Consider the following 13,229-nt stretch of genomic DNA (forward strand, 5'->3'; position numbering starts at 1 on the left):
GATGCCACACGATGGCATCAGGCTTGTCACCTTACTTAGCTGTGCATCTCTCCCCACAGCCTTAAGATTTCTAGAGTTGCTGTTTGCTCGAACCAAGACCAAGCTTGCAGCTCTATCTGTTTTCCCTCTTCACCTTTACCTTCAGCCTTGCAGAGAAGGGTAGAAAATATAACTGGGTATTAAGCAAAAGAAATCAGAATGCAGTTATATAATAAAACATGCTCTCAACTATGTTTGAGAAGAATAATTTTGAAAATATTTGCAAAATACATGCTAACATGTCCACGGCATTTGCCTCTAAACTGTTGGATTTGGGGCATTGTTTTATTGACTGACTGTGTGTGTGCCCACGAGTGTACACATTCTTCTTTTGTGGACCTAGAGGGAAGGGCTCAAAATCCTTGGAAAAGAATTCATATTAGAGGAAGGAGATGGTACCATTGTTTGTGGACATGTGTGTGTGTGTGTGTGTAAAGATAGAACTGGAAAGACTCACTGGCCAAAACTTAGCTCTGGCCTTTGAGTCCAGATTGAGCTTCTTTCTGGCAGAGAACCAAATTTTCATTTACCTAAAATAAATCTTCATTTACCTAAAGTAATAATTGTTTCATAATAATTTTGGAAGATGTATGTATGAAGTGGATCCTAGCATTGAAACCTTAGGAAAGCTAACATTCTTAATTTTGGTGATGGAGAAATAGTAACTTTCAGGAGTGTGTATCATCTTTAGAGAAATTCCATAAAGAGTTAATGAGGCCCAAAGATATTTAAAACTTAGTCAAAACTCTTAAACTCATTTGACACAGTATTTCTTAAGATAAGGCAGACCTCTTTCCCATAGCCTAAATAAATTTTTTTAATTCTTGATAAATGATATTGTATAGCATAGTTTTTATTGAACACTGAGAAGAAGGAAATTCCACTTTATGAGGTACAGATCCAGAAACCTCTACTTGATTCCCTCTTTGCTTCTTGTAGCACATTGCCCTTTTTAATTTTTTCTAACTTTCAGAACATTTCTTATACCTTCTGTTCCTTTCTGATGATAAATTTCAAATATGTAAAGTTAATAATTTTACATTCTTAAAGGTGAAAAATTCTTAAAATATAAACTTTGATAAAGATTCTGTGCATTGCATGAGTTCAGAAGGTAGGAGGAGTCTGTTCTGTTAGTCCTGCAGCTGTTAGTAAATAATACAGTGCTGAGTGTTTTACTTGTCATTTTCTTTCCTACAGTGACTGAAACAAGGCTGTGTGACATTCCATGTTGGAGGAAAAAAATTAAAAAACAAAATTGAATGCTCTAAGCTGGAACATAGGATCTATAGCCTTGTCTATGGCCCAACACCTTGGCCTTGTGTACAAAAATGAAGAAATACTGCAATAGCAAAGCTGAACATCTTAACACTAGCTGTCTTCTGCTAGATCTCCTCGCTCAGCATATAACTATAAATACATGTAAAGTTACATGTATATGGCTATATTTTTATTTGCTTGCTCCTAGAAGAGAAAAAAAAAATCAACTTTGAATCACAACTAGGAATCGATGCTTTAATTTTTGGAAACTTTTTCAGAATTTTTAATTTACTATGGTTTGGCCTAAGATCCTCAGTTGTACCAGGCTTTGTGCACAAGAGAAAAAGCACAAAAGTTGGACGCACATGGGGCATGTGCTTTCTGTGCACCAAATTTCTGGATGGGGTTCTTTTTATAGGCCTACAGTCAAATCTGTGTCCAGAATTTTTTGACATTTTTGCTTTGTATAATCATAGAATTCATTGCTGCTGATTTCTATAATAATTCATGTTGTCATGTAAAGTGTCTCTTAATAACTGAGGGCTGTCAATAACCTGTGATTTCGCCTTTTCTATAGTCTTACTCCCATGAAGAACTTTGGTTCTGATGGAGAAAGAGTGAAAAGCTTTATTTTTTTCTCCAGATATCTTTATATTTCTATTGTATTTTTAGTTGCGTACTGTGTGCTACAGATTTTTTTCAGTTTGTTACAAACACAATTTGGTAATTTCTAAATTGGTTCTGCCTGCCTCCAAACAGAAACATCTGTACAACCTTATAGGCATAAACTACTTTCTGGTAAAACGGTCAGAATAAAATGAGCTCATGTTTTCCTGAAATTGGTGAGAGGATATACGGTATTACATGTTCCAGCAAATCTCACTGTTTGAGTTTGGCATTTGATTCTGTATTTCTAGTATTCAGTAACACGTGGTTGTTCTTCTAATTTGGGTCAGTTTAAAAGATACGTTGCGAGATATGCGTAGAAAATGTGGGCACCGCTCCTGTTTGCCTCTTGATCAGAAACTTCAACAGGGCAGTAAAGAAGACCATGTGATTCAAACTGAAATTCTTTCTTTAGTTGCTGTAAGAAGTTAAACGTAAAATACTTTTTTTAGTTTTAGGCCCCTTTGAAAAACCCTGAAACATGGAGCAGAGGCAGGGAATGGTACTCATTGAAGTAGAAATGACCGCCCACTTCAGAATCTTCACTGTGTTTATACACAAATGTGCTTACGTAAATCAGAGGCATTTTGTAGATGCTTTGCTGACTTGTTCATCTCTATAGAAACACAAAAACCAGACCCATTTTGTAAAGCAGGAAATCATGTCACGTGGAACATGTCCTGTATATATTTCCTACATGGTAATGGAGTCTTAATGATAAATGCAAGGTGATAATTTAATGATGGGATTAGTCTGATCACTTAATATACACAATCCTGGAAGTGAATTACTTGCATCAGATAAAGTGGTATTTATTAGTCTGTACAGAGAGGAAAATACATATAAAACATATGCTTACATTACATGCACGCAGATTTCATGCTCCATAAATCTTTTCTATTTTTTAATTTACCTTTCTCTAAATGATGTGCATGGAATATGCCTTATTACAGAAAAATACTATTCATAATTTGACTACAAGGAAAAAGTGCCTATATGGTGGTAATGCTAGTTAAGGCAAATAAGACAAATTATCTTATCAGTTTACTACATCACCAGTTAACATTTTATATTGTGATGTTTAAAAAAGAAAAGTTTATACCTCAAATGTGTATTTTATTTTACAATCAGTTGTGGGATTGGGGTTGGGAGTATGGGAGGGTTGGGGAGGGAAGGTTTATTCACCATAGTAGCCACTGATGGGAATCTTCAAAAACAATTCTATATGCCCGCTATAAATGTTTCTCTGTTTGCCATTTCTGGTACTATCATGACTAAATTGGATAGCTTTATTTTACAAAGGTATGGAAAGTTTACAGAGCAGTGTCTAAACCTACATTAGTTGCATTTGCACTAAATGTTAATGATATACTTTTGCAATTCTGTAAATGATTACAGGAAAAATATTTGTATTAAAAAAAAGAAGAAAAGTAAAGGATACATTTTACCTTCAGGTAATTGCACTGGTACTTCACTAGGGTTAATCCTGCCCAACCAGATTTAGAAATGAGTTGGGGAATATGAAAGGAGTTTAAAAGAGATCAAAATTTGGAGAGGTACTAGCCCTTTAGACAGCATTCAGACCCTCTAGAATTATTTCCATAAGGCTAATTCCTACATATTGAATATACATGATGTTTTCTCATCCACAGTTATTTCCTACTTCTCTTCCCCAAGCAAAAAAAATATATATCATTTTACTCTCTTTTCTACTCAGTTACTCTTTTGTACTGTGATAGAAACATGAAAAATATTGGTGATGAGGGGTTTTGTCCCTGAGTGCCCACTGTACAGTTCAAGAGAGCACAGTATTTCACTTGTAATTCAGGGCTCCTGATTTTGAGATGGAGGGTGTCATGGCAGCTCTTGATTTGGGTTTGCCACAGGGGTAGCCAGACCAAGGAAGAGGATGACTGGGAGGGATGTAGGAATACAAAAGAAGGAAAAGGAGGAATGGGGTTCCCATTTGTTCAGTTTCATCAACTAATTTGTACTCCTATACAACATCAGTGTCAATTGCTATTGAGAAAATTGTAGTTGGGCTGAGCTGGTTCTCTTGTGAAATTGTGCTGATTATCTTTAAGCTTATCAGTTGTTTGTCCAGTTAAACACTTTCACCACTATTTGATCCAAGTTGTACAGACAGTGTATTTGGATTATTGTCATTGTTCATCTACAAACTCAAAACATAATCATTTTAAAGTACCTTGGGAGTGTGTAGAGTGTATTCTAAATAGCTTTATGATCCTGGTGATGTTTTTAAAAAATAATAAAGTTGGATCTTCCATGTTACAATCACAAAATTAAAACCAGTATTTAAAAGTGGAAAAGTATTAAAATATTATGGACAAATGTGCTTGCTTGATTGTTTTTCTTAACCCCCAGGTACTGCCCTACATAATTCTCTGAGTAGTTAAGAGCTTGAAATACTCCATTTCAATGTTCTTCAAACTGTATGTTGTAACCCGGTTGGGCATCAAGAAAACTACTGAGTTGCAACCTAAAAAAATTTTAAGAAAGTAGAACAGAATGGAATAGATCAAATACATAGGATGTAATAAAGGTAAATATTTTGTGAACCTTTTTACATATATGTGTGTATGTATGTATATGCATGTATTGTATATACACACACACAGACGTGTGTGTGTGTGTAGTAGGTTACAGTTTTAAATGATTTTTTTTTTTTTTTTTTTTTTACTATGGACCCTGGTCCAAAAGTTTGTTTTCAGTTGCTAGAGAGTGAAGCCGTATGCAGCTGGGTGTTTCTAAAACCCAGCCAGTCATACACACATGAAAGTTTGCTATATGCGTTTAACCATAAAAAAATCATCCCTCATTTATTTAAATAATATGGCCAGCTCCACTTGTTACACTCAGGGAATTTACACCCTAGAACCACGATGAGATGGGAAGTGTGGATTTGCAGTTCACTTGGTCGTTGGTTTCCTCCATATTGAAAGGCACTGAGCATATTTCTCTCCTGGTGTTCAAAGAGAAATACCATACAAACAATATGACCTCACATACAAGCCAACTACTTAATCTCAGGGGATGCTGGAGAGAAAATCTGGCTGTTGTGTTGGGTTTATTGACAGAGAAATAGTATTGTCACCCTCATGGCACACTTTTAAGAAGCTTTTCAAGAACAATTTTTAACTTACTGCAGCTTTTGCCTTAGGCTTGGCTTTGGAATATAACCTGTAAATACGGTGTAGTTCTTTTTTTTCCTTATTTTTTAAACAGCAGGTCCTTATTAGTTATCTATTCTATACATATTAGTGTATACATGTCAATACCCATCTCCCAATTCAGCCCACCCTCACCACCACCCACCACCCCCCCACTTTCCCCCCTTGGTGTCCATACGTTTGTTCTCTACATCTGTGTGTCTGTTTCTGCCTTGCAAATCAGTTCATCTGTACCATTTTTCTAGATTCCACATATATGCATTAATATATGATATTTGTTTTTCTCTTTCTGACTTACTTCACTCTATATGACAGTCTCTAGATCCATCCACGTCTAAACAAATGACCCAGTTTCGTTCCTTTTTATGGCTGAGTAATATTCCATTGTATGGATATATATATATATATATGTGTGTGTGTGTGTGTATATATATATATATATTATATATATATATAGTATATATATATATATACCACATCTTTATCCATTCATCTTTCGATGGGCATTTAGGTTGCTTCCTTGACCTGGCGACTGTAAATAGTGCTGCAGTGAACATTGGGGTGCACGTGTCCTTTTGAATTCTGGTTTTCTCAGGGTATATGCCCAGTAGTGGGATTGCTGGGTCATATGGTAATTCTATTTTTAGTTCTTTAAGGAACCCCCATACCGTTCTCCATAGTGGCTGTATCAGTTTACATTCCCACCAACAGTGCAAGAGGGTTCCCTTTTCTCTGCACCCTCTCCAGCATTTGTTGTTTGTAGATTTTCTGATGATGCCCATTCTAACCGGTGTGAGGTGATGGCTCATTGTAGTTTTGATTTGCATTTCTGTAATGATTAGTGATGTTGAGCACCCTTTCATGTGCTTCTTGGCCATCTGTATGTCTTTTTTGGAGAAATGTCTAGGCCTTCTGCCCATTTTTAGGTTGGGTTGTTTCTTTTTTTGATATTCAGCTACATGAGCAGCTTGTATATTTTGGAAATTAATCCTTTGTCAGTTGCTTCATTTGCAAATATTTTCTCCCATTCTGAGGGTTGTCATTTCATCTTGTTTATGGTTTCCTTTGCTGTGCAAAAGCTTTGAAGTTTCACTAGCTCCCATTTGTTTATTTTTGTTTTTATTTACATTTCTCTAGGAGGTGGGTCAAAAAAGATCTTGCTGTGATTTATGTCAAAGAGTGTTCTTCCTATATTTTCCTCTAAGAGTTTTATGGTGTCTGGGCTTACATTTAGGTCTTTAATCCATTTTGAGTTTATTTTTGTGTATGGTGTTAGGGAGTGTTCTAATTTCATTCTTTTACATGTAGCTGTCCAGTTTTCCCAGCACCACTTATTGAAGAGACTGTCTTTTCTCCATTGTATATCCCTGCTTCCTTTGTCATAGATTAGTTGACCATAAATGCTTGGGTTTAGGGCTTCCCTGGTGGCGCAGTGGTTGAGAGTCCGCCTGCTGATGCAGGGGACACCGGTTCGTGCCCCGGTCCGGGAGGATCCCACATGCCGCGGAGCGGCTGGGCCCGTGGGCCATGGCCGCTGAGCCTGCGCGTCCGGAGCTCTGCTCCGCAATGGGAGAGGCCACAGCAGTGAGAGGCCCGCGTACCGCAAAAAAAAAAAAAAAAAAAAAAAAAAAAATGCTTGGGTTTATCTCTGGGCTTTCTATCCTGTTCCATTGCTCTACATTTCTGTTTTTATGCCAGTACCATACTATCTTGATTACTGTAGCTTTGTAGTAAAGTCTGAAGTCAGGGAGTCTGATTCCTCCAGGTCCATTTTTTTCCCTCAAGATTGCTTTGGCTATTCGGGATCTTTTGTGTCTCCATACAAATTTTAAGATTTTTTGTTCTAGTTCCGTAAAAAATGCCATTGGTAATTTGATGGGGATTGTATTGAATCTGTAGATTGCTTTGGCTAGTATAGTCATTTTCACAATATTGATTCTTCCAATCCAAGAACATGGTATTTCTCTCCATCTGTTTGTGTCATCTTAGATTTCTTTCATCAGTGTCTTTATAGGTTTCTGAGTACAGGTCTTTTACCTCCTTAGGTTTATTCCTAGGTATTTTATTCTTTTTGTTGCAATAGAGAATGGGATTGTTTCCTTAATTTCTCTTTCTGATCTTTCATTGTTAATGTATAGGAATGCAAGAGATTTCTGTGCATTTATTTTGTATCCTGCAACTTTACCAAATTCATTGATTAGCTCTAGTAGTTTTCTGGTGGCATCTTTAGGATTATCTATGTATAGTATCGTGTCATCTGCAAACAGTGACCGTTTTACTTCTTCTTTTCCAATTTGTATTCCTTTTATTTCTTTTTCTCCTCTGATTGCTATGGCTAGGACTTCCAAACCTCTGTTGAGTAAGAGTGGCGAGACTGTACATCCTTGTCTTATTCCTGATGTTAGAGGAAATGCTTTCAGTTTTTCACCATTGAGAGTGATGTTTGCTGTGGGTTTGTCATATATGGCCTTTATTATGATGAGGTAGGTTCCCTCTGTGCCCACTTTCTGGAGAGGTTTTGTCCTAAATGGGTATTGAAGTTTGTCAAAACCTTTTCCTACATCTACTGAGCTAATCATATGGTTTTTATTCAATTTGTTAATATGGTGTATCACATTGATTGATTTGCATATATTGAAGAATCCTTGCATCCCTGGATAAATCCCATTTGAGCATGGTGTATGATCCTTTTAATGTGTTTTTGGATTCTGTTTGCCAGTATTTTGTTGAGGATTTTTGCATCTATATTCATCAGTGATATTGGTCTGTAATTTTCCTTTTTTGTAGTATCTTTGTCTGGTTTTGGTATCAGGGTGATGGTGGCCTCGTAGAATGAGTTTGGGAGTGTTCCTCCCTCTGTACTTTATTGGAAGAGTTTGAGAAGGATGGATGTTAGCTCTTCTCTGTGTTTGATAGAATTCACCTGTGAAGCCATCTGGTCCTGGACTTTTGCTTGTTGCAAGATTTTTCATCACAGTTTCAATTTCATTACTTGTGAGTGGTTTGCTCACAGTTTCTGTTTCTTCCTGGTTCAGTCTTGGAAGGTTATACCTTTCTAAGAATTTGTCCATTTTTTCCAGGTTGTCCACTTTATTGGCATAGAATTGCTTGTAGTAGTCTCTTATAATGCTTTCTATTTCTGCGGTGTCTGTTGTAACTTCTCCTATTTCATTTCTGGTTTTATTGATTTGAGTCCTCTCCCTCTTTTTCTTGATGAGTCTGGCTAATGGTTTATCAATTTTGTTTATCTTCTCAAAGAACGAGCTTTTAGTTTTATTGATCTTTGCTATTGTTTTCTTTGTTTCTATTTCATTTATTTCTGCTCTGATCTTTATGATTTCTTTCCTTCTGCTAACTTTGGGTTTTGTTTGTTCTTCTTTCTCTAGTTGCTTTAGGTGTAAGCTTAGGTTGTTTATTTGAGGTTTTTCTCGTTTCTTGAGGTGGGATTGTATTGCTATAAACTTCCCTCTTAGAACTGCTTTTGCTGCATCCCATAGGTTTTGGATCGTCGTGTTTTCGTTGTCATTTGTCTCTAGGTATTTTTTGATTTCCTCTTTGATTTCTTCAGTGATCTCTTGGTTATTTAGTAGCGTATTGTTTAGCCTCCATGTGTTTATGCTCTTTATGTTTTCTTCCCTGTTATTGATTTCTAATCTCATAGCGTTGGGAAAGATGCTTGATATGATTTCAATTTTCTTAAATTTACCAAGGCTTGATTTGTGACCCAATGGGTGATCTATCCTGGAGAATGTTCTGTGTGCACTTGAGAAGAAAGTGTGATCTGCTGTTCTTGGATGGAATTTCCTATAAATATCAATTAAATCTATCTGGTCTGTCGTGTCATTTAAAGCTTGTGTTTCCTTATTTTCTATCTGGATGATCTGTGCATCGGTGTAAGTGAGGTGTTAAAATCCCCCACTATTATTGTGTCACTGTCGATTTCCTCTTTTATAGGTGTTAGCATTTGCCTTATGTATTGAGGTGCTCCTATGTTGGGTGCATAAACATTTATAATTCTTATATCTTCTTCTTGGATTGATCCCTTGATCATTATGTAGTGTCCTTTCTTGTCTCTTGTAACATTCTTTATTTTAAAGCCTATTTTATCTGCTATGAGTATTGCTACTCCAGCTTTCTTTTGATTTCCATTTGCGTGGAATATCTTTTTCCATCCCCTCACTTTCAGACTGTATGTGTCCCTAGGTCTGAAGTGGGTCTCTTGTAGACAGCATATATACAGGTCTTCTTTTTGTATCCATTCAGTGTCTTTTGGTTGGAGCATTTAATCCATTCACGTTTAAGGTAATTATCGACATGTATGTTCCTATGACCATTTTCTTACTTGTTTTGGGTTTGTTTTTGTGGGTCCTTTTCTTCTCTTGTGTTTCCCACTTAGAGAAGTTCCTTTAGCATTTGTTGTAGAGCTGGTTCGGTGGTGCTGAATTCTCTTAGCTTTTGCTTGTCTGTAAAGCTTTCAGTTTCTCCATTGAATCTGAATGAGATCCTTGAGTTATCTTGGTTATAGGTTCTTCCCTTTCATCACTTTAAATATATCATGCCACTCCCTCCTGGCTTGTAGAGTTTCTGCTGAGAAATCAGCTGTTAACCTTATGGGAGTTCCCTTGTATGTTATTTGTTGTTTTTCCCTTATTGGCTTTTAATAATTTTTCTTTGTCTTTAATTTTTCTCAATTTCATTACTGTGTGTCTCGGCGTGTTTTTCCTTGGGATTCTCTACACTTCCTGGACTTGGGTGGCTATTTCCTTTCCCATGTTAAGGAAGTTGTCGACAATCTCTTCAAATATTTTCTTGGGTCCTTTCTCTCCTTTCTCCTTCTGGGACCCCTATAATGTGAATGTTGGTGTGTCTAATGTTGTCCCAGAGGTCTCTTAGGCTGTCTTCCTGTCTTTTATTCTTTTTTCTTTATTCTGTTCCGCAGCAGTGAATTCCACCATTCTGTCTTCCAGGTCACTTATCCGTTCTTCTGCCTCAGTTATTCTGCTATTGATTCCTTCTAGTGTATTTTTCATTTTAGTTATTGTATTGTTCATCTCTGTTAGTTCTTTAATTCTTCTTTTTTTTTTTTTTTTTTTTTTTTGCGGTACGTGGGCCTCTCACTGCTGTGGCCTCTCCCGCTGCAGAGCACAGGCTCCGGATGCGCAGGCTCAGCGGCCATGGCTCACGGGCCCAGCCGCTCCGCGGCATGTGGGATCCTCCCAGACCGGGGCACGAACCCGTGTCCCCTGCATTGGCAGGCGGACTCGCAACCACTGCGCCACCAGGGAAGCCCTTTAATTCTTCTATGTGTTTGTTCTCTAATTCTTCTAGGTCTTTGTTAAACATTTTTTGCATCTTCTCAATCTTTCCCTCCATTCTTTTTCTGAGGTCCTGGATCATCTTCACTATCATTATTCTGAATTCTTTCTCTGAAGTTTGCCTATCTCCACTTCATTTACTTGTTTTTCTGAGGTTTTACCTTGTTCCTTCACCTGGTACATAGTCCTCTGTCTTTTCATTTTGTCTGTCTTTCTATGAATGTGTTTTTTGTTCCACAGGCTGCAGGATTGTAGTTCTTGCTTCTTCTGTCTGCCCTCTGCTGGATGAGGCTATCTAAGAGGCTTGTGTAAGCTTCCTGATAGGAAGGACTGGTGGTGGGTAGAGCTGGGTGTTGCTCTGGTGGGAAGAGTTCAGTGAAACTTTAGTCTGCTTGTTTGCTGATGGGTGGGGCTGGGTTCCCTCCCTGTTGGTTGTATGGTTGTTGTTGGTTGTTTAGGCTCCAGGACTGGAGCCTACCTGGGCACTTTGGTGGGGCTAATGACAGACTCTGGGAGGGCTCACGCCAAGGAGTACTTCCCAGAACTTCTGCTGCCAGTGTCCTTGTCCCCATGGTGAGCCACAGCCACCCCCCACCTCTGCAGGAGACCCTCCAACACTAGCAGGTAGGTCTGGTTCAGTCTCCCCTGTGGTCACCGCTCCTTCCCCTGCGTCCTGATGCATACACTACTTTGTATATGTCCTCCAAGAGTGGAGTCTCTGTTTCCCCCCAGTCCTGTCAAAGTCCTGCAGTCAAATCCCGCTAGCCTTCAAAGTCTGATTCTCTGGGAATTTCTCCTCCTGTTGTTGGACCCCCAGGTTGGGAAGCCTTGATGTGGGGCTCAGAACCTTCCCTCCAGTGGGTGGACTTCTGTGGTATAAGTGTTCTCCAGTTTGTGAGGCACCCACCCAGCGGTTATGGGAATTGATTTTATTGTGATTGCGCCCCTCCTACCGTCTCATTGCGGCTTCTCCTTTGTCTTTGGATGTGGGGTATCTTTTTGGTGAGTTCCAGTGTCTTCCTGTTCATGATTGTTCAGCAGTTAGTTGTGATTCTAAGTTGGGAGTAAGTGCACGTCCTTCTCCTCCATCTTGAACCAGTCTCCAAAATTGGAAAGGTGTAGTTCTAACTAGCTTTTTTCAATTGAATTGTTTTTATAGTGTCTTCCAGATTTTCTCGTCATTGTTTGAACTAGACTACCAGAGGACTCATATTGTTGGCATTTGCATTGTCTTCCGATTAAGAAATTTTTTGTGAACCCTCTGTGTACACTTTGAATAGCCTTAAACAGGTATCATAAAGTTAAACTACTTTATTTGGCCTCTTTGTTCTGCTGCAGAGAATTCTGTGAGGTTACTGCTAGAACAAATCTTCAAGATCTTTGAAGTTACTAAAAGATGCCCAACCAGGATTTTCTCATCACCCAGGCTTTAGGATTGTTGAGGTGCTAAATGAGGATGTCTCCATTATGTATAGCACATACCTTGCCTGCATTTTATCTAACTTCCTCCCTTACAACATGCTGGGTGGCAGCAGCAGTGGTTGGTGGTGGTAGTAGTTGGTGGTACCACCCGTATTATAAAGATAAGGAAATGGGCCAGGATTCCAGGCCTACTGAGTGACTCTCAAGTCTTTTCTCTGTTTGACTCTGCTACTTTTTAGTGCCTTATGTATTTAATGTCTAGAATATAGTGTTTAGCAGAATAGGAAGAGCTGACGTGCTTGAAGACTAGAACTTTGGGGGTAGAGGTCTTAACATCACACACTTCAGTGCTGGCTTCACAAAACCACAATACCTACATGTCACAAAACCCCACCAGATCTATAAATTTTGTCTTAAAGGTTAAATCTGGCCTTCATTTGGTGCCTTAACTGCCTTCCTGTCTTCCAGTTTGGAAGGATGAAACATCACCACAAACAAGCCCAAGGAGGGTATTTTATCTTGGATTTTTCAACCCAAGGATGAGATTCAACATAGCTATCACTTTTGTGGGCAGCCTGCTGCAAAATGACCACTGAGGTAGTGACTGAAACATGCTTTGGACCCACCCTTAGTCAGTTTACTGTGATTCTTTTCTATTACTACTCCTTGCAATTGGGAGACCCAAGTGGTAGCTGAGCCCAGCAGCAGGGAATCCTTGTGTGGCAGTAAGTCAAGATGTCAACATCCAGCAATTTTAGCAATATAGATATGTAGCACTAATACTACAGCACCCAAAACAAGTTGCAGAGAAATATTTGTTGAGCACCTACTACATGCCATGAAGTGTTCCAGGATTAAGGATACAGCAACAAACAGCACATCTGGCGTTTTTGTCATAACCAAGCTTTTTAGAAATGCACCTAAACTAAGAGGAAATAGACATTGAGATCAAGAGCATTTCAATACAGTGCATTAATGGTAGACTTAACCACATTTGAGGTGTGTGAAAGTCTTTTTGATTCTTGGTTCTCAGTTGTGTCTTCAAAAGGTAGATAGGGAATGGATTGTTGCTATGTTTTTTTTTGTTTTTTTTTGTTTTTTTTGTTTTTTTTTTTTTGTGGTACACAGGCCTCTCACTGCTGTGGCCTCGCCCGTTGCGGAGCACAGGCTCCGGACACGCAGGCTCAGCGGTCATGGCTCACGGGCCCAGCCACTCCACGGCACGTGGGATCTTCCCGTACCAGGGCACGAACCCGTGTCCCCTGCATCGGCAGGCGGACTCTCAACCACTGCGCCACCAGGGAAGCCCTGTTGCTATGTTTTAACAAGTTCACCAACT

General features: G+C 38.7%; 1 protein-coding gene across 3 annotated transcripts in view; it reads left to right on the top strand.

The window, feature by feature from the left end:
- Positions 1–4,503, top strand: part of CERT1 (ceramide transporter 1) — a 129,248-nt gene extending 124,745 nt beyond the window's left edge. For 2 of the 3 annotated variants that reach the window (XM_032625716.1, XM_032625714.1), the window contains one exon: positions 1,237–4,314. The gene's annotated coding sequence lies outside the window, so the exon portion shown is untranslated. Of the gene's footprint in view, positions 1–1,236; positions 4,315–4,347 lie in introns of those variants that run through there. The other variant, XM_032625715.1, reaches the window with a different exon arrangement.
- Positions 4,504–13,229: the final 8,726 nt, after the last annotated feature.

The sequence above is a fragment of the Phocoena sinus genome, chromosome 3 (assembly GCF_008692025.1).
Source record: "Phocoena sinus isolate mPhoSin1 chromosome 3, mPhoSin1.pri, whole genome shotgun sequence".
Classification (NCBI taxonomy): domain Eukaryota; kingdom Metazoa; phylum Chordata; class Mammalia; order Artiodactyla; family Phocoenidae; genus Phocoena; species Phocoena sinus.